The sequence below is a fragment of the Pelodiscus sinensis genome, chromosome 6, assembly GCF_052426305.1.
Source record: "Pelodiscus sinensis isolate ZL-2025 chromosome 6, ASM5242630v1, whole genome shotgun sequence".
Lineage (NCBI taxonomy): Eukaryota > Metazoa > Chordata > Testudines > Trionychidae > Pelodiscus > Pelodiscus sinensis.
In genome coordinates, this window is record NC_143057.1 from 33,928,134 (window position 1) to 33,947,282 (window position 19,149).

Sequence of the window (19,149 nt, forward strand, 5' to 3'; positions counted from 1 at the left end):
CCTTCCTTTGTTCCTCTCCATGGGGGGTGTCTGGCCATACTGGTTTGCATAGTGACTCATCCTGTTTTGCTGGGTCGTGGTACCCACGGCAGCAAGTGGGGGTTACCCCAGAGCCAGCAGCATAGAAACCAGCCAGGTACCCCCACTACGTCACAGCTTGTATTCCATCTTTATGTGGGATGTTGATGTAGAGAGCCTCTACATCCATATTGGCTAAGAAGGTGTTTTCTAGAAGATCACCAATGCGTTGTAGTTTTCTCAGGAAGTCAGTGGAGTCTCGAAGATAGCTGGGAGTGCTTGTGGCGTAGGATTTGCATAGAGAGTCTACATATCCAGACAGTCCTGCAGTGAGAGTGCCAATGCCTGAGATGATGGGGGTGTCCAGGATTTCCAGGTTTATGGATCTTGGGTAGTAGATAGAATAACCCTGGTTGGGGCTCTAGGGGTGTGTGTCTGTAGATTTGTTCCTGTGCTTTTGTAAGGAGTGTCGTGAGCAGATGGTGTAGTTTCTTTGTGTACTCCTCAGTGGGACCAGAGGATAGTGGCCTATAGAATGTGGTGTTGGAGAGTTGTCTGGCAACCTCCTTTTGTTAGACTGACCTATACATGATGAAAACAGCACCTCCTTTATCAGCCTTTTTGATTATAATGTCAGAGTTGTTTCTGAGGCTGTGGATGGCATTGCTTTCTTCACGGCTGATGTTATGGGGCAAGCGATGCTGCTTTCCCACCATTTCTGCACGTTGGTGGAAGCATTAACATACTGCATCAGCTTTGCTTTACAAAATTACAACAGATAGCAGATTCTTTGAAATTTAGGTTCAGGACACAGAAAGTGAAATAAGTGGTTGCATAGCTAGTTAGGTTTTTGTTTGCAGTGGTTATCAATTAATGTTTGCTAAGTGAATTTCCAAATAGTTTATATATGACCATAGTGTGGCTGATTTTATTTAATTTCCAATCTTATATTTGTCATATTCAATATCTGGAAAAAGTTGCATAGAGAGTCTGGAGAAAACAAACCAGGGCGTTTGCTGCATCAGGGAAGGTCAACACCTGGCCCCTTTGCTGCTGGCTCCTGGTCTCTCCCCAGCCACTGAGCTCCCTTGCTGGTTGGCGGCCCCTGCTCCCAAAGATCTCCTCTCAGCTGCCATTCCTGCTGCCACTGGCCTGGCTGGGCTCCCACCCCCGTGAGGGCCACTGGCTCTGCTGCTGCTGGCCTGGCAGGGCTCCCAGTTACCTGCCCTCTTGTCACTGGACTTCCCGCTGCTGGGACTCTGGTCCAGGAACATTCGTGGTCCTGTTGGATCATGGATGTTGCCAGACCAGAGTCCTGGTTTAGAGAGGTTCACTGTGTACTATTCAGAAAACAAAACACAGGATGACAAAGACAGAAAATTTAGTTCTCAAGGTATGGATTGCTTTGCATTGTTCAAGTCTAATATAATATAAACGTAAATCAGACCAACCCCAACTTTTAAAAGCTGTATAGGCAGCTGTGGAGGCTTGTTTCTCAGGTGAATCAAATTCAGCGTGGCAGCTGCAAGCTGGTGCTGTGGAATTTTGTAGTGCCTTGTGGGTACGCTACTTTTAGCATGACCCTGTGGCATTTTGTCATTCTAAAACTTCTTGTGCGTGAAATTATTAATCTCAATACAACTCTGACAACGTTACACTGTTGTTGCTGCAGTGTCAATTTATAATACATTGTGTGTGTAACTTGCCAAAATAATGGCTATTTTTTTGTTCTAAAATTGAGGAATTAATTTCCCTCCTTCAGTTATTTAGACTCTAAAAACATCTAATCAGATTCTAAGCTAGATGAGCATCACTTCAGGAGACCAATGATACCAGAAATGCAACTTGAGTAAGGGGGCTCAGAACATGGTGGTTTCCTAAACTAATTATAATACAATTGCAATTTGTAATGTAGATGGAGTCAAACACTTTTGATAGCTGTCCTAAATGCTCTGTGAAGTAGCCCTGTTAGTCTGTAACTTAAAAAACAAGTGGGCCTTAGAGCAGAGATCAGCAACCTTTTCAAACCAAAGAGCCAGATTACATCAAAGTTCAGAACAAGTGGTCAACAAAATGCCGTATAAGAATGTCCAGTTGCATGACAACTTAATACTATTGAAAATTGAAATAATGATTAATAATAGCACAAATGAAACAGTACTCACAGACTTTATTTAACGGGACGTCTGCTGCTGCATCTTTTTGCACATTTCTTTGAAGTTTACATCATAACTGGTCAAAACCAGCTTCAGGCATGCATTCAGGTTGTCATCGGTCAATCTTATGGCAGAGGGCTGGGGATGTGGGGGTGCATAAGTTTGGGGATGTGGGGGTATGAGGGACTCAGAACAGGGGGTTCAAGTGTATGATGGGCTCAGGGCTATGGTGGTGCAGGAGTGTTATGATGCTGAAGCCAGACGGGGACTGGGCCATAATTGGAGGCTTGTTGGCAAGGCTTCATTTTTGAGTAAAGTAATATATTATGCCCAACACAAAAGGTTTCAACATTGTCTTTATTTATGGCAGGGGTACCATTTTTGGGTTAGGGGTCACTCACCCACAGAAAAATCAGTCAGGGACCACACGTGAGAAGCAAAAAAAACCCCAAAAACAATCCCTCCAAAGCCTCACTGATGTGGCCCCCAACTGAGATACTTCACTCCCTTGGTGCTTCAGCCCCACGGAGGGGGAGGGACAGGGAGGACTGAAGTTCAAGGCCTCAGGCCAGATTAACTCTTTTGGGGTTCCAGGGTTAGTGGATTTTGTGGGCCCTCCTAAAGCTCTGGGGTGGAACAAAAAATGAGGGGTCCAGTGTGTGGGACAGAATGGCCTGTGAGTAGGGTAGGAATGGGGATGCAGGAGCAGGGAGGGGAAAGGCGTGCGCAGAGCCGTTTGTAGCACCGACTTTTTCCCTGATCGCGCAGCAAGGCTCAGGCCTTTCTCCACTCCCTTGCGCCTGCAGGAAGCAGGTGCTGGCTCCAGTCTTGTGAGGGTCACGAGGCTACAGCGCCAGCACGGGCTCCCTGTTGTGGGAAGGACCGAAGAGTGAAGGGGAGCTGAGCTCGAGATGTGAGCCATATTTGGCTCCTAAGTGAGACATATATGGCTTGCGACCCTTGCCTAAGAGACTTACAAAAATGTATACAATATCATGAGCTTTCGTGGGCACAACCCACTTCTTGAGATGAGTAGCAACTTCCTGTAGACATACCCATCTTGACTGTATAAATGGGCCTTTTAAATTGTTGAACTTTTCCATTCTACGCTCTGTATCCCGATCCCCAGAAAGGGGACTCACAATGCTGATTAATGTAGTCTTTCAACATATAGGACTAAATTGTGGCTTGTCCTATACAGGGGCTCAAAAAGATACTCTGAGTTAGCCAGGGCTCACTCAGGGCCACTTCCAGTTGTGCTCATTTGCTTTTACAATGTGAACTTGTTAGATCTGTCGATAGCACACTAACATGTTAGTAAGAAGCTAGTATTTGCCATTGCTTTTTACCTGTGTTGTGGATCTACAGACTTCAGGTTTAGGAATGCCAGTCCAGCACTCTTCAGAAACACTGATTTACTTTTAAATAATTTGATTAATTATTGCAGTTCTTGTGGACTACTGAAAGATTTAATATCAGCCAATTTTGTTATTTTACTTTATGCATAATATTCCCTCTCCTTTTAAGTTTCTCTAATCTGAGGTTCTACTATATAATAAACAATGAAAAATGTTAGTTTTGTCAAACTTTCCTCTCTGATCTGTGATTACAGAGATAATCTCAAATATATATAAAATAAATATCTTGGTTTACTTATATTGAACCAGTTTTAACATAAATGGGTGATACTGGAAACATGCCCTTTTGCCTCCTTTTAATACACTGGAATGTGCAAATCCAGACTTTATCTAGTATCCTCAGGTTAGGAACAACTCTGTCTAGAGTTCTCTTAAAAGGTTAGCATGCCATTTACATTCCCAAGCAATTTGTTTTGCAGCCAGAAGTCTGATCACTTGATGTTCCATCTGTTTGGGTTGTCTGTTCTTCTCATTTTGTACAGTTGATAGTTTCAAAGCTATGTATGAAGATTTATAGCTTCTTAAAACAGTACTGCTTACAAGAATAGTTTAACATGCCAAGCATCTCGATGTTATCAACACTAATTTCAATGTTGCTCTGTGGTTATGCGGTACAGTTTATTTTTAGGTGATACAAACAATAAAATTCTCTAATAAAAATACTCCTGGCTTCCTAAGATTCAGCTTCCAGTGGAAAAATCGACAACATTCCCTTCAGGCAAAATAAAAATTAATGTATAGTTTCAAAGATTGTTCCTCATGGGGATACTCTGTTAAATCCCAAGCCTATTCTTCATTGTCAGTGGGAGAATGATCAAGGCCATAAACTTTTGGAAGGAGGGATTGGTTGGATTCAGAACTTCCCATCTATGAACTAATATATGTGGTTACACCTTTGTTCTGTTGTGACTGATGCTGTCTGGGCTATGGAGCCAACACAAACAATTTTACAGAAAACAGAGACTTGTAATATTTGTTTTCTCGTTGATTGCAAATGATAGTTTCCATGAAGGCTTGCTTGTTACCTGGGGGACGCAATGTCATGTAGCAGATGAAGCGGAATTCTGAAATTAATAAGACATAGGTAGTTTTTTGAAGTTAAGACATTTTTATTTTTTTAATGAAATGCAATAAAAAAGGAGAGAGCAAGCAATCTGCATTATGGCTTATGGACCCTGAGTAGTCCTTTTGGATATATTTTTTCTCATGGAGAAATGTTAGTAATGATGACAGCTGATGCATGGAAGCATGTCCTCTAACTTTGACCAAAAGGCTCTTTGCATTTTATGGTATTTCCCACTTGGGAAATAAAAACTTGCAGGGGAGGAAATCACTGTGTCCTTTGGGTCACCAAGAAATAGGCATCATGTAAGTAAACATTTAAGATGTAATGACTGATTTTTCTGAGTACCAACGGATTCTGATAATTTTAGTTTTATATGGTGTCTTACAGAGACTCCAGTTTTTTCCCCCAAAACTGTTTATGAGAATCAGCCAGCTCTCTGCAAAAGTGAAACATGCAATTCTGAAACAGCACTGTAAGAGTTTAGGTGGCATTTGGGCAAGAGATGAAAGTTAGTAGCCCTGCTTGTGTGAAGAATGCAGTGGTAACCTTCCATTACTGCATGTGAACAGGACCTTAATTTGTCATTTCATTCAAAAAATAACAACTCCAGCTTCCTGGCAACCCTGGATCCTATGGTTGCACATTTTCAGTTCTGATTCTAAGGAATATTGTTACTTGAATGACCAGCTCAACTTTATGTAGCAGTTAAGTAGTTCTGGTAGTCTCCCATCCGAATATTGACTCCGCTCATTATGATTTGATTGGACCAAAGCAGAAGGTGATCTGGCTGCATGACTTTTATTTAATTAAAATAATGGAAATATTTTAAAATGTTAAATACCTTTTCTTATTTGTCCAAGCTGCTGCAGGGGTATCTTTCTATAGATTTGAGCGCTTGCTAGCCAGAAACTTTCTTCTGTAGCTGTCCTGTTCCCAGTCTTGCCCCCTTACTTCTTGGAGCATCTGCATTTACTCTGTTCATTCCACTTAACACTTTTTTTTTTAGTTAGCAGCCTGATAATCAAGGCTTCATGAGACTATAAAGCCAGTATTAGTAACAATGAATCTTCATTACTACTGAAGCAGACCAGGCCGGGTGTCTTTTATAGTCATGTGACTTTGTGGAGATAGCAACAAAGAAATTGCTATTTGTTCCAACTGCTTAGAACAGTGCTGCTGTTCTCTAGTGAAATGATTTGTATTAAAATAATAGTTTGATTGTTTTACTCACATTAAAAGTGTGCAGGCATTACCTGATGAACACAGACTCTATTCTGTATTACTGTTTGCTCATACAGTTTTGCATTATAAAGCAGTTTATAACTGGTTTGTATATGTAAGGGAGAAGAGGGGTAGAGTGTTTGTTTTTGTTGTTGACCTAAGCGCCTGATCACTGACATACACATATATAACAACTGAATGAATTTCAGTATGCAACATTTCACAGGTTTGATATATATTGAAACTGTTCTTACTAGTGATTTGTAGTGTACTACAGGCACTAGGGTTGTCATGCACATTATAAAGAGATGAGAAAACAACTTCCCTCCTTTTAACCTCATCTTCTTGATGATAATGATCTATATATCTACAGATAGGCAAAAAGCTTACCAGCTCCCCTGCCTGAACAAACTGGCTATGTCTAGACTGGCATGATTTTCCGCAAAAGCTTTTAACGAAAAAGTTTTCCGTTAAAAGCATTTGCGGAAAAGAGTGTCTAGATTGGCACGGACGCTTTTCCGCAAAAGCACTTTTGTGGAAAAGCGTCCATGCCAATCTAGGCGCGCTTTTGCACAAAAAAGTCCCGATCGTCATTTTTGCGATCGGGGCTTTTTTGCGCAAAACAAATTTGAGCTGTCTACACCGACCCTTTTGCGCAAAAGGACTTTTGCCCAAATGGGAGCAGCATAGTATTTTCGCAAGAAGCACTGATTTCTTACATGAGATCGTCAGTGTTCTTGCGGAAATTCAAGCGGCCAGTGTAGACACCTGGTAAGTTTTTCCACAAAAGCAACAGCTTTTGCGGAAAAACTTGCCAGTCTAGACACAGCTAAGTATAGCAGCTTCAGGGGGTAGTCGAGTTAGTCTGTACAGGATAAACTTAAAAAACAACAAATGGTCCAGTCATCTGAAGAAGTGGGCAGTGCCCACGAAAGCTCATGATACTATCTACATGTTTTGTCAGTCTGTAAAGTGCTACCAGACCATTTGTTTAAGTTTAAACTAAGTATAGTATGTGTCAACAAAAGTCTTACATCATTCCTCATAATCAATATAATTTATTTTGATACTATGCACCCAAATGACATCCTTTCTCTTATGACCATCCTGCTCTATCCCATGTTAAAGTTTTCGGCTTAGTTACAATTTATGAAAGGACTGATGGCAATCATTCTTCATTTAAGTGGGTGTCTGAACTACATCCATTACACCACAGTCACAGTGCAGTTGAGCCACCTCATTCAGGAGAGCCTTTTCTACACGATGGGTGTGAAAAAACCCAAACTGATGAGATCGTAATGAGAAAGTCACAAGTAACAGCAACTGGCTTAGCTCTACTGAAGATGTGTGAAAATTCATGTGTGTGCTTCTCCACTTTGCTATTCATTGGTTTCAAGTATTGGATTGTCTGCTAAATCTCCCTTCTCCATATGCAAACACGTGTAGAAGAAGAGGGTACAGTATGATGGGAAAGTGTGTTAAAAATACACACACAAGCTGCTTTATAAGATAAGGACAAAAGGTTTCTAGGTAAAATTTAATGGTAGAAACAGGCTTAGTAGCTTGGAATGAATAGGACACCACTGCAGCAGAGTAAAATCCCTCTTATGTACCATAGTTCCCAGGTCCCTTCTCTGTCATCCCTAATATCCAACCATAAAGGATTTTGAGGGCTAGGTGACTGCTTAATAAGTAGACTACAATAAAAATGCTAAGCTTGCAATAATTCTTTTGCTTCTGTTGGTACAAGTAAAGGGCTAATGAGATAAGAGAAGGGCCCAGGACTAAGGAGGTGGGGGGGAAGGGGGCGGCTGGTATTTATGGAGATTCAGTCTGTGTGGCTGAATGAGTTCCAGTGATTTTTAGTATCCACACGGCCACTCTCTCTTTCATCCTCAGATCAAAATTATCTGCTCAAAGACCTTGGAGTAGAAAAGCAGACATGTAGAGAAGATAATACATGGTTTCTAATACCTGCCATGCTCTCAATATAAAAGAAGATACACTTCCCCATCAGGGTCTCACATGTAATCTCTCTCTGCTTTAATTTGGCACAGTAGGTAATTTCAACTTTCTATATCTGGGCCATAAGAAATGAAAATTGTAGTGTGTATACATTTGTGTGGGTAACTAGTCAGGGAGGAGAATTTTCTTTTGTTGTTTTTTTATTATTTGAGAATTAGATGTAAACTTCCTGATTTTTCTTTTGTATTTATACCTTCTGCTATATTGTTTTTGTTTTGTTTTTAACAAAACCTTCTCCTTATTAATGAAAAGGGACCTAATAACTTTGTACTGTTTTAATCATCAATCATTTAGTTAGGAGATCATGCCAATTTCTCTTTGAGTTGCTGTGAGTCTTGGGGTAGGGTTAGTGCAATCCTGGGTCATAGGCACTCCAAGATGTAAGGACTCCACATTCATGCTCTGGCTCTGAAACTTTTGATATTAGCAGAGCCAATAGCACAAGAGGGTATAAATCACTTGATATCACAGTGTATTTTAGGAACCCTCTGTGACATTTGTTTACTATCCACTTTGTGAATGAGTATTGAAATTGTAATCTTATTTAAAATTCTACTTTGGATTTACTTGGCTTTTCTTCTTGGCTTTTCCTTTTTTATGGCAGTAAGTGGAGAATGGGGGGATACGGAGAACTTCCTCATTATGGGTACTTCATATCTAGAAATGGGGATAAAGTTTATATATTTGTAACAAAGGGAACTGAGAAGAGTGTATTGTGTACATGGTGGTGGGGAAATACCATCAAAGCAGAGACAGAGGAAGAGACGAACACAGAGTAATCATTTGGTAACACAGACTAATACATTTTTTTTCTTAATCCTGGGATAGCAGCTAAAGTAGCAGTGATGAGGAAAAGGAGGAGGTGGCATACTTGCTGTTCACAGACTATTTCTGAAAGGCTGATTTTAAAAACTAGAGAGGCAAAATCTTTTACAAGTGCTGAAAATTTCCAATCTGCCACTTTCTTCTTGCTTCTAATACTTTGTCCTTCACTTGCTCTGTATTGCTCTGGGGGCTGACTGTGACCTCAAGTATCCCAATTTCTTCCTTGTCCCTCTGTAACAGTAATGGACAACCTTAATAGGGTTGCCAGGTGTCTGGCATTGAACCGGACAGCCTGGTATTTGCGTCTTCTATCCAGTTAAAAAATTCAGAAAAAACGGACATCTAAAATGTCAGTAGGCCTCTTGGGAAATGCTGGGGTGAAGGGAGGGGGGATCGACCCATGACTGCATTTTGGCCCCAGGCCTTCTTTGTGTGTATCTGCTCAACATAATTTTTTCCCGGCTTTTTTTGAGGGGGGGGGGGGGGGGCGGGCGGTTGGCATTTTTTGTGAAACCATCTGGCAAACATAGTAACTTAGGCTAATGAGTGTGCTGCATGAATGGGCTGCAGCTTTGTGTATCTTCAGTTTGTGGGGTGTGCTGGTAAAGCGGTGTTACAGTTCAGATTGGATGAAGAGGGAAGACAGCTCTCACTGTCAATGTTGCGTACAATCAGTACTGGGGATGTAAAATTCTGTGTAATTGGTTAACCAGTTAAATGTATTGTTTCACCAGTTAACTGATTAAAGCGGGGGGCAGGCGGAGGGGCCCTCCAGCCCATCAGTGGGCTGGAGTAGGGCCACTGGTCCGGAGCAGTCCCCCTGCTGTTGGTAGCTCCTGCTTGCGGGGCACCTTGGCCTGCTGTGAACAGAGGCGTCTCACTGGCAGGTGAGGGACTGCTCCAGTCCCAACCAGTTAACTGAAATTGGTAAGCATCACCTGTCAAGGTTAACCTTCCATATCCCTAACCAGCATACACCTCACTTCATGTGCCCTTATTTTACATGTGTGTCACTTTAGTATTGTCCATAGGATAAAACCAACATGGATGGAAAACAGTGGAATCTGGCAACCCTGTGTGTAAGTAATAGTAAATAAAATGTCTCAAGTGCCACACATAGTGGCCCTCTGTAAGGTATGATGTGGGCCTCTAAAAGTCTGGCCTTCTCCCTTCCTTCCTTAAAGGGTAGGAGGGAAAGAAATGTCCTTTTTACTATTTCCCAGAAGGCTCCCTTCTCTGTCTCCAATGGCAGGCCTCTGCATCTCTTCCTTGAGTGTTTCCTTGCCAGGCTATTGCTAAGGAATTTTCTTGAGGTAGCCCCAGTCTCTCTGGCGACCATTCCTCTCTGCTTGAGTACCTTTTAGCTCAGCTGCTAATCATCACTGATCAGAAGCAGTAAAATAACTGGGTTGTCCATCAGCCCCTTCAACGGCTGCATGCTGTCCCTACATCTGTAGGAACCTTTCTCCTTCTGTGCATCAGGTTACCTCACACTTTTCTTTTGAGTTCCTCAAAAATTATCATTTTTCTCCCAGCAAACCTTGCATCACGAATCAACTCTTTTGGATCTTACTTCACATCCCTTTAATATAACTCACATTAGGATTTTATGAGTGAAACAGTTCTGGAGTATAGCATGTGAAATGTCTTGGGAACTTTTAATGAAAGGTTGGATATAAGTAAAAAAATATAGTTAGGAATGCTGAAAACTGAAAAGTTTTCTTGTGAGAAATTCATTATTTAAAACTGATAATGATTTTCCCAGCTGTCTCACATACAGCTCGGAAGGTGAAGTGAGTTTTTTGAAGACTTACAACTTTCTTATGTTCGCAGCTATACAAATGCTAAATCAGCCTGTGCCCAGATCCTGAATAGTGATAGCTTTCTGGAAAATTCCCTTTGCTGTGCATGCACAGGTAGCGGACGTAGAACCTTTTATTTAGGTAGGGTAAATATTTGCCTTTTAAATGTACTTTATCTGAAGACCGACAATCCGCAGTCTAAGGAAAAGTATTCAGGGTTCCCCCCACCAACAGCTACATATTAAAAAAAATTAATCATATGTTTCACAAGTCTCTGTAGAAATGGGGCAGCATATTACCAGTGAACAGTAAAGATGAAGGAAAAAAACCTTGTATGATCAATTCCTTTGAAGCTCAAATAAAAACATAGTACACCCAGAGATTAATTATGAATAATTGGGCACTAATGCATTGGCAACATGCATATGAACTTTAATCCATTCAAATGAAGAAAGGAAAGTGGATGAGTGGGGAAGGATGTTTTTCCATCTTAAAATGATTAGCGTTTTCCCTGTGGACTTGCATAAAGTGATAGAGAAAAAAGGGTGACACTTTCAAGTGGGCAGTGATGTCAGGTGCAACATATGATGAATATATGGAAGTGGCAGGAATATGCACCAAGGGCTCTGTACCTCTGTACCATGCTATAGCAAACTTTCAGTGCTCCTTAATGTTCTATCTTATCCTGTTGTGATCCTGTTTGTTTTCAGCTTACAGCCCTATTGCTGTAAAAACAGCACAATAAGTAACGCACAGAAAACAAGCAGGTCAGGGTCAGTTCAGTTAGTTATTCAGTTGGATCCCTTGGCTCTCAGGCCCGTGATTTGTTGTGTGACATTCATTTATGTATTTATTTTGCTCTATAACCTGCTTCTAATGCCTATGCCAAATTGATAAAGGGTTCAGTCTCATGGACAGGGGGTAGAAAAAAATGTGTCCAGAACAGGGTGTGTGTGTTAGTGGAATAATGATTTCCTGTTACATTGCAGGTTCCCCCTTTCTCCTCATAGAATCATAAAACCATAGACTCCTAGGGTTGGAAGAGACCTCAGGAAATCGAGTCCAGCCCCCTGTCCAAACTTTTGTTTACCTCAGCCATGACAAGGACAAAAGTGGAGAGATCCTGATGCCACAAGTGGCTCAGTTTATTGCCTGACAACTTTTTAGTCAGATTCAGAGCATGTGCTCCCCAGAACAGCACTGGTGTATGAACAATAACCCCATCACACAACTTGTACTTGCTGGGCTGGGGATCCCTGTGATGTGACCTATGTCATCAATGACCTTGGCAATATTTTCCTGAACTAGCCCTGAGGATGAGTGATGGGGCTGTAATGCCAGCTAGAGAAATTCTGATGCTATCATAAGCCACAAGATTAAACCTTGTATTCATGTGCTGCATAGACAACAGCTCTGTGTTCAAAGCTGTTCCTTTGTTGGACAACATAATTTACTGTCTGATTCACAATTTTTTGGGGGGGCCTACCACTACAGGACATTTTGCTTCCTGTCTCTTACTCTAACAGCCACCTGTTCACCAACAGTGTGATTTTGTTTACAGTGATGGTGGGAATCCAGAGTGACACCTTGTCAAGTGTTGAGATTGTTTGGGGAGGGGTTACTATACAGGAATAGATCTTAACATTCTTATTAGTGTGGAATGTGTGTGGACTTTAAACTTTCCATTGGCTCTTTGTGTTGGATCTGAAAGAGGAAACGATGGAACAGCTATTTCAAAGCTGCACATTTTTATATTTAAAGTGCAGCTAAACCCACTGACTTATGAAATAATGAATCATTGATTTACAGGTATGGGTCAGATCTGAATACATAGATAAAAACATCCCCTTAAATCTATGCTTCCCTTTACTCCTGCATTTCAGAAGCCTCTTAGAAAAGCCTGCCAAATTTCAGTGATTCTGTTATTGACCATCTTAAACAGTGAACAGGTTGGGAGATGAAGTCATACTGTTTATCACCTAGAAAAGGCTTACAAAGAACAGCAAATGGAGCCTTTTCCCCTTTAAAGTGGCAACACTTTGGCTTCAGTATAAGGCACAAGCTGGGTGGAATCTGTTCATTTTTACCCTGTGGAGTCCTGCAGGGATTATATCAGCAAAGGATCTGGCTGAAAAACCTAGCATTCAGGTGCCACTGGCAGAAAATATCGAACTACTTCAGTCAAACCTGAGCAGCGTGCACATGAGGGAATTTGGGGGAGGAGGAGTTGTTTCCTTGGAAATGCTTCAGCTATGATCAAATTCTGGGGAGAAAAATCTTCCCAAATTTGTTGGGAGTGCATAAGGAGGGGGAGGAGAGTGGTGTAGAAATGTAACTGTTTAGTTCTATGGCAGAAAGTCAGTTAATTCACTGACAGTCTTCATATATCCTTGTGTGTGCCATTTAAAAAAATTTGAATTGAGAAATCCTTTGGATGGTTTGAGTATTGAAAGTGTCTCTATTGTAGTGCTGCTGCTGAGATCATGTTGTTGATCTTGTTTTACAGCAGTCCTGCCTGTTGTGCAGAGTACAGAATGTTCTCTTCTGTGAACTGCAGTTGAACTTCTTCAGCCCACTTTGGTTCAGGAGCCACATTAATATATGGAAAGAGAAAGAGAAACCCTCCCACCCCCTCACAGGAAAAGCCCAACTACCAAAAGGTTTGATTTAATCACAAGCATTAGTATTGTCACTGTTTAAACTTTAGTATCAAAAGCTAAACCATTAAATGTTTTAAAGAACAAACTGTAACCTAGTTTCACAGAGATGGGTTAATGGATTTTCTTTAGTTGTATCTGTTCTAACTAAGCATCTGAGGTTTTTTATTTATTTTCCCACATTTCCCCACATCACACTTAGTTTCTTTTCTAAAATTGGGCATTGAAAATGTGCCTCACTCCACCAGTGACTGAGAAGGGCTTTGCAGAACATAGCAGCTGTGGCTATGGGGAAGCTATTTGAGTATTCGTCCTAATATGGTGCAACTTTTTAAGGAGGGTTCCCTAGGGATAGCTTTGTCCTTTCTTAGGCTATCAATATTGAAGCACTCATGGAAGGTGTACAAGCATCAGAAGAGCTAGAATAGTCGTTTTAACCTGTTGCAGCAGAATGAGGTAATAGTCTGTTGTCAGCATTCCATTGGAACTCTGGGACATAAGATTACTACGGATCAATGTAACCCATACAACCAGTGGGTATGATTCTCTGTCTCAGGTAATGACAGTCAAACCACTTACAGAGAGAGAAGGTGAATGAATTTGCTCTACAGCATTAGCTGATAGGCTGCTGGCTTTTAGCTCAGGCTGTAGAGGCTCATGTACTAGGTTCCAGAGCTCTCAGGTTCGAGTCTGCCTGTTGGCATTACATCAGCACAACTACATAGCAACTCAGCTCTCTTTTAAGAGGTTAATTTAAACATAATGTGATATGCAGTCCACTAAACAGAAGTAATATTTTTATGGTTAATTGAAATAAATCTGCATCAACCTTAGACTAACTAAAATCTCTGCCTCCCTCTCTGACATCTCAACATAGCTAAAAGAGAACTCCTAATTTCCTCAGATCTCCCTCGCTCCAAGCTTTCCTCACTACCTTGTTTCTTGATCACTGTGGGCAACATCCAGTGCTTAATTTGTAATGAAATAGATACTGGAGCTCAAGCAACTTTTTTACAAGCCTGGAGGTGCCAAGGCTATGAACTGCTAAGCCGAGAGGTGCTGGGGCAAGTGTTGGCACAGATTAAGCACTGGTAACACCATCATCCTGTGTGTCTGTCACGCAAACCCATAATGCATGTGTCATCTTCAACTTGAACCTGTCTCTAGGTCCTTGCAGTCAGGCTGTGTTTAAGGTATCACACTTCAAGATAGAGGTATCGCTTCTCAGCCTATTCAAGGCTAAGATCAAGTGTGGAGGAGATATGCCTATGCTAGCTCTTATTGACCTAACATGCTAAAAATAGAGTGTAGCTACAATGGCACAAGGTGTCCCCACCACTTATGCTGTCATTGGTACACTATTTTTAGTATGATTGCTCAATCAGAGATTGCATGAGTATGTTGTCTTGAGTGGGAAATTACACCTCCAGCGTGAAGCATAGGCATATACTACATCTTTTGCTGATTCTTTCTGCATGATATATTTAAGATATAGCCTTTCTTATACATTACTAAAACTCTCTCTTCCAGGCTTATATCATCTCATATCTCAATTACTGCACCATGCTTCTCTCTGGCTGAGAAAAATGCAAACTTGCCCCACTTATAGCCATTTAGAATGCTGCTACAAATATAATTTCCCTCACCCATTGCTTTGAACACATCACCTCTTTTTTTTTAACCCTTCACTGGCACTCTCTTTTTTCTGTTCCATTAACAATAAATGACTTGTATTCACTTGCAAGGTCCTTCAGGGTTTTATCCATACTCCACTTACAGTTTTTCACTTACATTTGAGGTATTAATGCACCTTTATTGGACTCATGATTTCAGCCTCCACTGCTCAGTTGTTAAATTTTCAGATAAACACCTTCCTACTTTCTCCTATGCTGCACCACTCGTTTGACAGGAGCTCCCTATAAACAAAGATGAAATTTTTCAGAATCACTGAATTGCATGTTCCTCTGAGAAAAGTTTCAACCAAAAAATGTCACCTAATTCTAATTGCAGCTACCTTCAACAGTTCTCTGCCAAATTCTCTTCCCAATCAGGAGATTCAGGAGCCTTTATTTGCTCCATTTTTGCCAAATACTGATTGCTTCTGACTCCATAGCTTGACAATGTGATACATGCACACAGACCAGTGAGTGGGTGCAGTACCTTGGGCCATGACTTGCCTACATTTTGGTTCACCACAACCCAGCTCCGGGCATGCAATCTGCTGGTGCCAGGTCCAGAAGGGGGTAGGGCAATACTGAGGCAGGGTGGGCCCCACTTGCATGCTGGTGCAAGAGTCTGTGGGCCTTAGAGGGGAGCTGGGCCCACCCCCTCAGACAGGAGTTGCAGCAGTGTGAATGTAGTACAAGCTTGGTCTCCATCCTTCCCCTGGCTCCTCCCATCTCCGGGGAGGAGGCAGGTCTGGACCCCCTTCCCATGCATGCCTTCCCACTCTAAATGATACTCCACAGCCCCTGGGTACTCAAGAGAGCTGGAAAGAGAATTACCTTTGTTTCCAGTTTATCCCCTTTCATATAAAATAGGTTAGGGCCACAGAGGGTTAATATTGGTGTTATATGGCAGAGGTCAGGCTCCACTGACTCCAGCAATCATGTTGCATTAGGTTGTGGTCACTGTTGCTATGCTATTGGGTTTCACAGTTGCTGGGCTTAACAGCCTGATATTACCAAGAGTGGTGGTTGAGCTGAGCAGCTGTGTAGTCGTTGTCTCTCTTTCTGCCAGATTCGTTGGGGGCAGATCCCCAATCACAAAATAAATTATATGGCACTATATTTGCAGCTAGATGGTTGCTATGGTGACAACAAGCTGATGCACCCAGAGGAACTGTAAGAATGGATGGAGTACTGTCTCAAGTTTATTACCATGTAAACAAAAAGACATTTTTTTAAAGAAGCCTGAAGAGCTTCTGCCTCTTGCCTCAACCTCCCCCTCCTATGCCTCTCTTTAGCTGTCATTTAAATCCAATAATGTCAAATAAAGGAAAGGTTGTAAGAACTGTAAGCTCCTCCTAAAGGAGAGTCCCTATGGGTACTCACCCTTAGGTGTTTGGGTGCGGCAGCTCTCAATCTGGCCATTGGAAGATAAGCCCTCGCTGTTGTGGAATCTAACCATGCTCCAATGAACTTGAGGGACATTTGCGGAATGAGTGAGGATTTTTGAATGTTCGTTATGAGACCTAGGGCTGTAAATAAGTCTCTTGTAATGTGATTGGGTTGTAGCGCTTGATGGTATGTAGGTGCTTTGATTAGGCAGTCGTCCAGATATGGAAATATCCTAATGCCCTGGTGATGAAGATAGGCTGACACTACGGACAGAGTTTTGGAGAAAACTCTGAGGGCGGACAAAAGGCGGAATGGGAGGACTTTGTATTGAAAATGATGGTTCTCTATGGTGAACCTGAGGAAATGTCTGTGTGCAGGATGTATTGTGACATGAAAATATGTATCTTGTAAATCGAGGTACGTAAACCAATCTCCCACATTCAGGGCTGGCATAATAGAAGCTAGTGTCACCATCTTGAATCTGTTTTCTGAGATGTCGATTGAGGCGACGGAGATCCAGGATGGGTTTCCATCCTCCTGATTTGTTCTCGGTGAGGAAATATCGGGCGTAAAATCCCCTGCCATGGAATTGTTCTGGCACTCTCTCTACTGTGCCAATATTGAGAAGACGAAGAGCCTCCTGCATGAGGAGTCTTGAGATGGGTCCCTGAAAAGGGATGGGGGCGCGGGAGAGGTGGGTGGTGGAGAGAGATGGGGTATAGTGTAACCTGAGGTTATCAACTCCCGACCCAGCGGTCAGTGGTGATGGCAAACCCTTTGTTGTAAGGGCCGTAAGCAATGGTGAAATAGCTCCCGGGTTTCTGATTGATGTGTTAGTCTGTAGTCCCTCGACTATACTGTTAAACTGGCTGTTTATTGTTGTGCTGGATGGGTGCCCTGTTTGATTGTGGCCACGGTCATACTCATAGCTCCGTACTGGCCCAGACAAACATGGCTCCCGCTTCTAATACAAATGTCCCTGAGACCACCATATCATTTACTGGAGAGCCCAGACCTCCTGATACAACGTGGGAAAACCATGATACACCCTCAAATCGACTGACTACATCTTACAGCCTGGCTCCTAGCTGGTTCCATCAGACAGAGATCATCTGCTCTCAAGGCATCAAGCATGTCTTGTTGCACAATAGACGCGACTCCACGTGAAAGACTTACCTTAAGTGGTGGCGATTCTACTCTTGGTGCAACGACAACAGCTGTGACACTATGACACTTCCAATCCATCGTATTTTGGACTATGCACTAAACCTTCAATGCTCCAGTCTTGCCATACCATCCATAAGGGTCCACCTATCGGCAATTTCCACCTTCAGACAACCAATAGAAGGATACTCAGTATTTGCCCATCCCATGACCAAAAGATTTTTTAAGGGACTCACAAATCTTTATCCTATGCAGAGAAGTCCCCCAGCACCCTGGGATCTTCAATTAGTCTTGGACACTCTTACATGTCCACCCTTTGAGCCGATAGCCACCTGTGACTTTCCCGTAGTTACCATGAAAATTATCTTCCTTCTAGCCATCACCGCAGCGCGAAGGGTTGGTGAACTCACAGCTCTTTTGGCTGACCTGCCTTACACGCTCTTTACTAATACTGGAGAGATATTACAGCCACATCCGAATTTCCTTCCGAAAGTGAACTCGGAATTTCATATTAACGAACCAATAATACTTGCTACCTGTTATCCTAAACTGCATGCCTCACCTTATGAGGCTTGACTTCATATGCTAGATGTTCGGAGGGCCTTAGTGTTTTACCTAGAGAGAACACGACCCTTCCAACAATCACAATGCCTATGCACGGATGAGTGATCCAAGGATCGGCTGTTATCATTGCAACATATTTGTAAACTAATTGTGAAATGCATAGCATACTGCTACTCGCTGTGCCATAAAACAGTACCTGCCTTGATACATGCACATTCCACCAGAGCGACAGCTGCAACCACAGCCTTCTACTGAGTCATGTCGCTACAAGATATTCGAAGAGCGGCAACCTGGTCTTGGGACGTGACATTTGCAAAACACTACGCAATTGATGCCACTGTCTGGGACTCGGTGCTAGCATCGGCAGTGCTTTCCACAGTGCAGAGCTCCTGACTCCAATCCCTCTTCTGTAGGCCAGACGACAGCTCGGTACTCACCTATAGTGGAGCACCCACAGGGACACTGCCCGAAGAAGAAAAGGAAGTTACTCACCTTGTGCAGTAACGATGGTTCTTCGAGGTGTGTGTCCAAATGGGTGCACCACGACCTGCCCTCCTCCCCGTTCGGAGTCTTCTCTTATGTATTTCAGATGTACCCAATTAGGAGGAACTGGCAGGAGCTGGACTGCGCGCAGCCTCAGAAATGGCATGAAGGGCATGTGCCACTGCTGTCCGGCTAAACCACGGCTAATGAATCTTCGACCTGTGGCGCTGGGACGAGCCTGACACCTACAGTGGACCACCTATGGGGGAACACACCTCGAAGAACCATCGTTACTGCACAAGGTGAGTAACTTCCTTTTCTCTGCATCTTTACAGCTCTGCATATCTAATTACACTGTACTGCTCGCAAAATGTACACTTCCTATTTTTGAGCAACTATCACACTTTGACAGTCTTCCTGATGACAAAAAAGAATAGTTTATGGCCAGTATAAATGAGGGCACACTGATTTCTCTCACAGCATTACAGGCTGTGTTAGATGCCTCAAAAACTTCATCCCGGTTCATTGCGACGGCTGTTGTGATGAGAAGGTCATCATGGCTTCACCTCTCCGGTTTTCCCCATGAGGTATAGGCCATGGTTGAAGACCTTCCCTTCCAGGGGGCCAAACTGTTTGCAGACATCACCAATGCATTGTTCCACTCCCTCAAGGACTCACGGGCCATATTAAA

The 19,149-nt window shown here is 42.5% G+C and overlaps 1 long non-coding RNA gene across 3 annotated transcripts in view; it reads left to right on the forward strand.

Moving 5' to 3' along the window:
• LOC112543827 (uncharacterized) overlaps positions 1-19,149 on the forward strand; it is a 140,711-nt gene that overhangs the window by 11,843 nt on the left and 109,719 nt on the right. For all 3 annotated transcript variants that reach the window (XR_012904669.2, XR_012904670.2, XR_012904671.2), the window contains exon 3: positions 13,038-13,191. This is a non-coding gene — a long non-coding RNA (uncharacterized LOC112543827). The remainder of the gene's footprint in view (positions 1-13,037; positions 13,192-19,149) is intronic.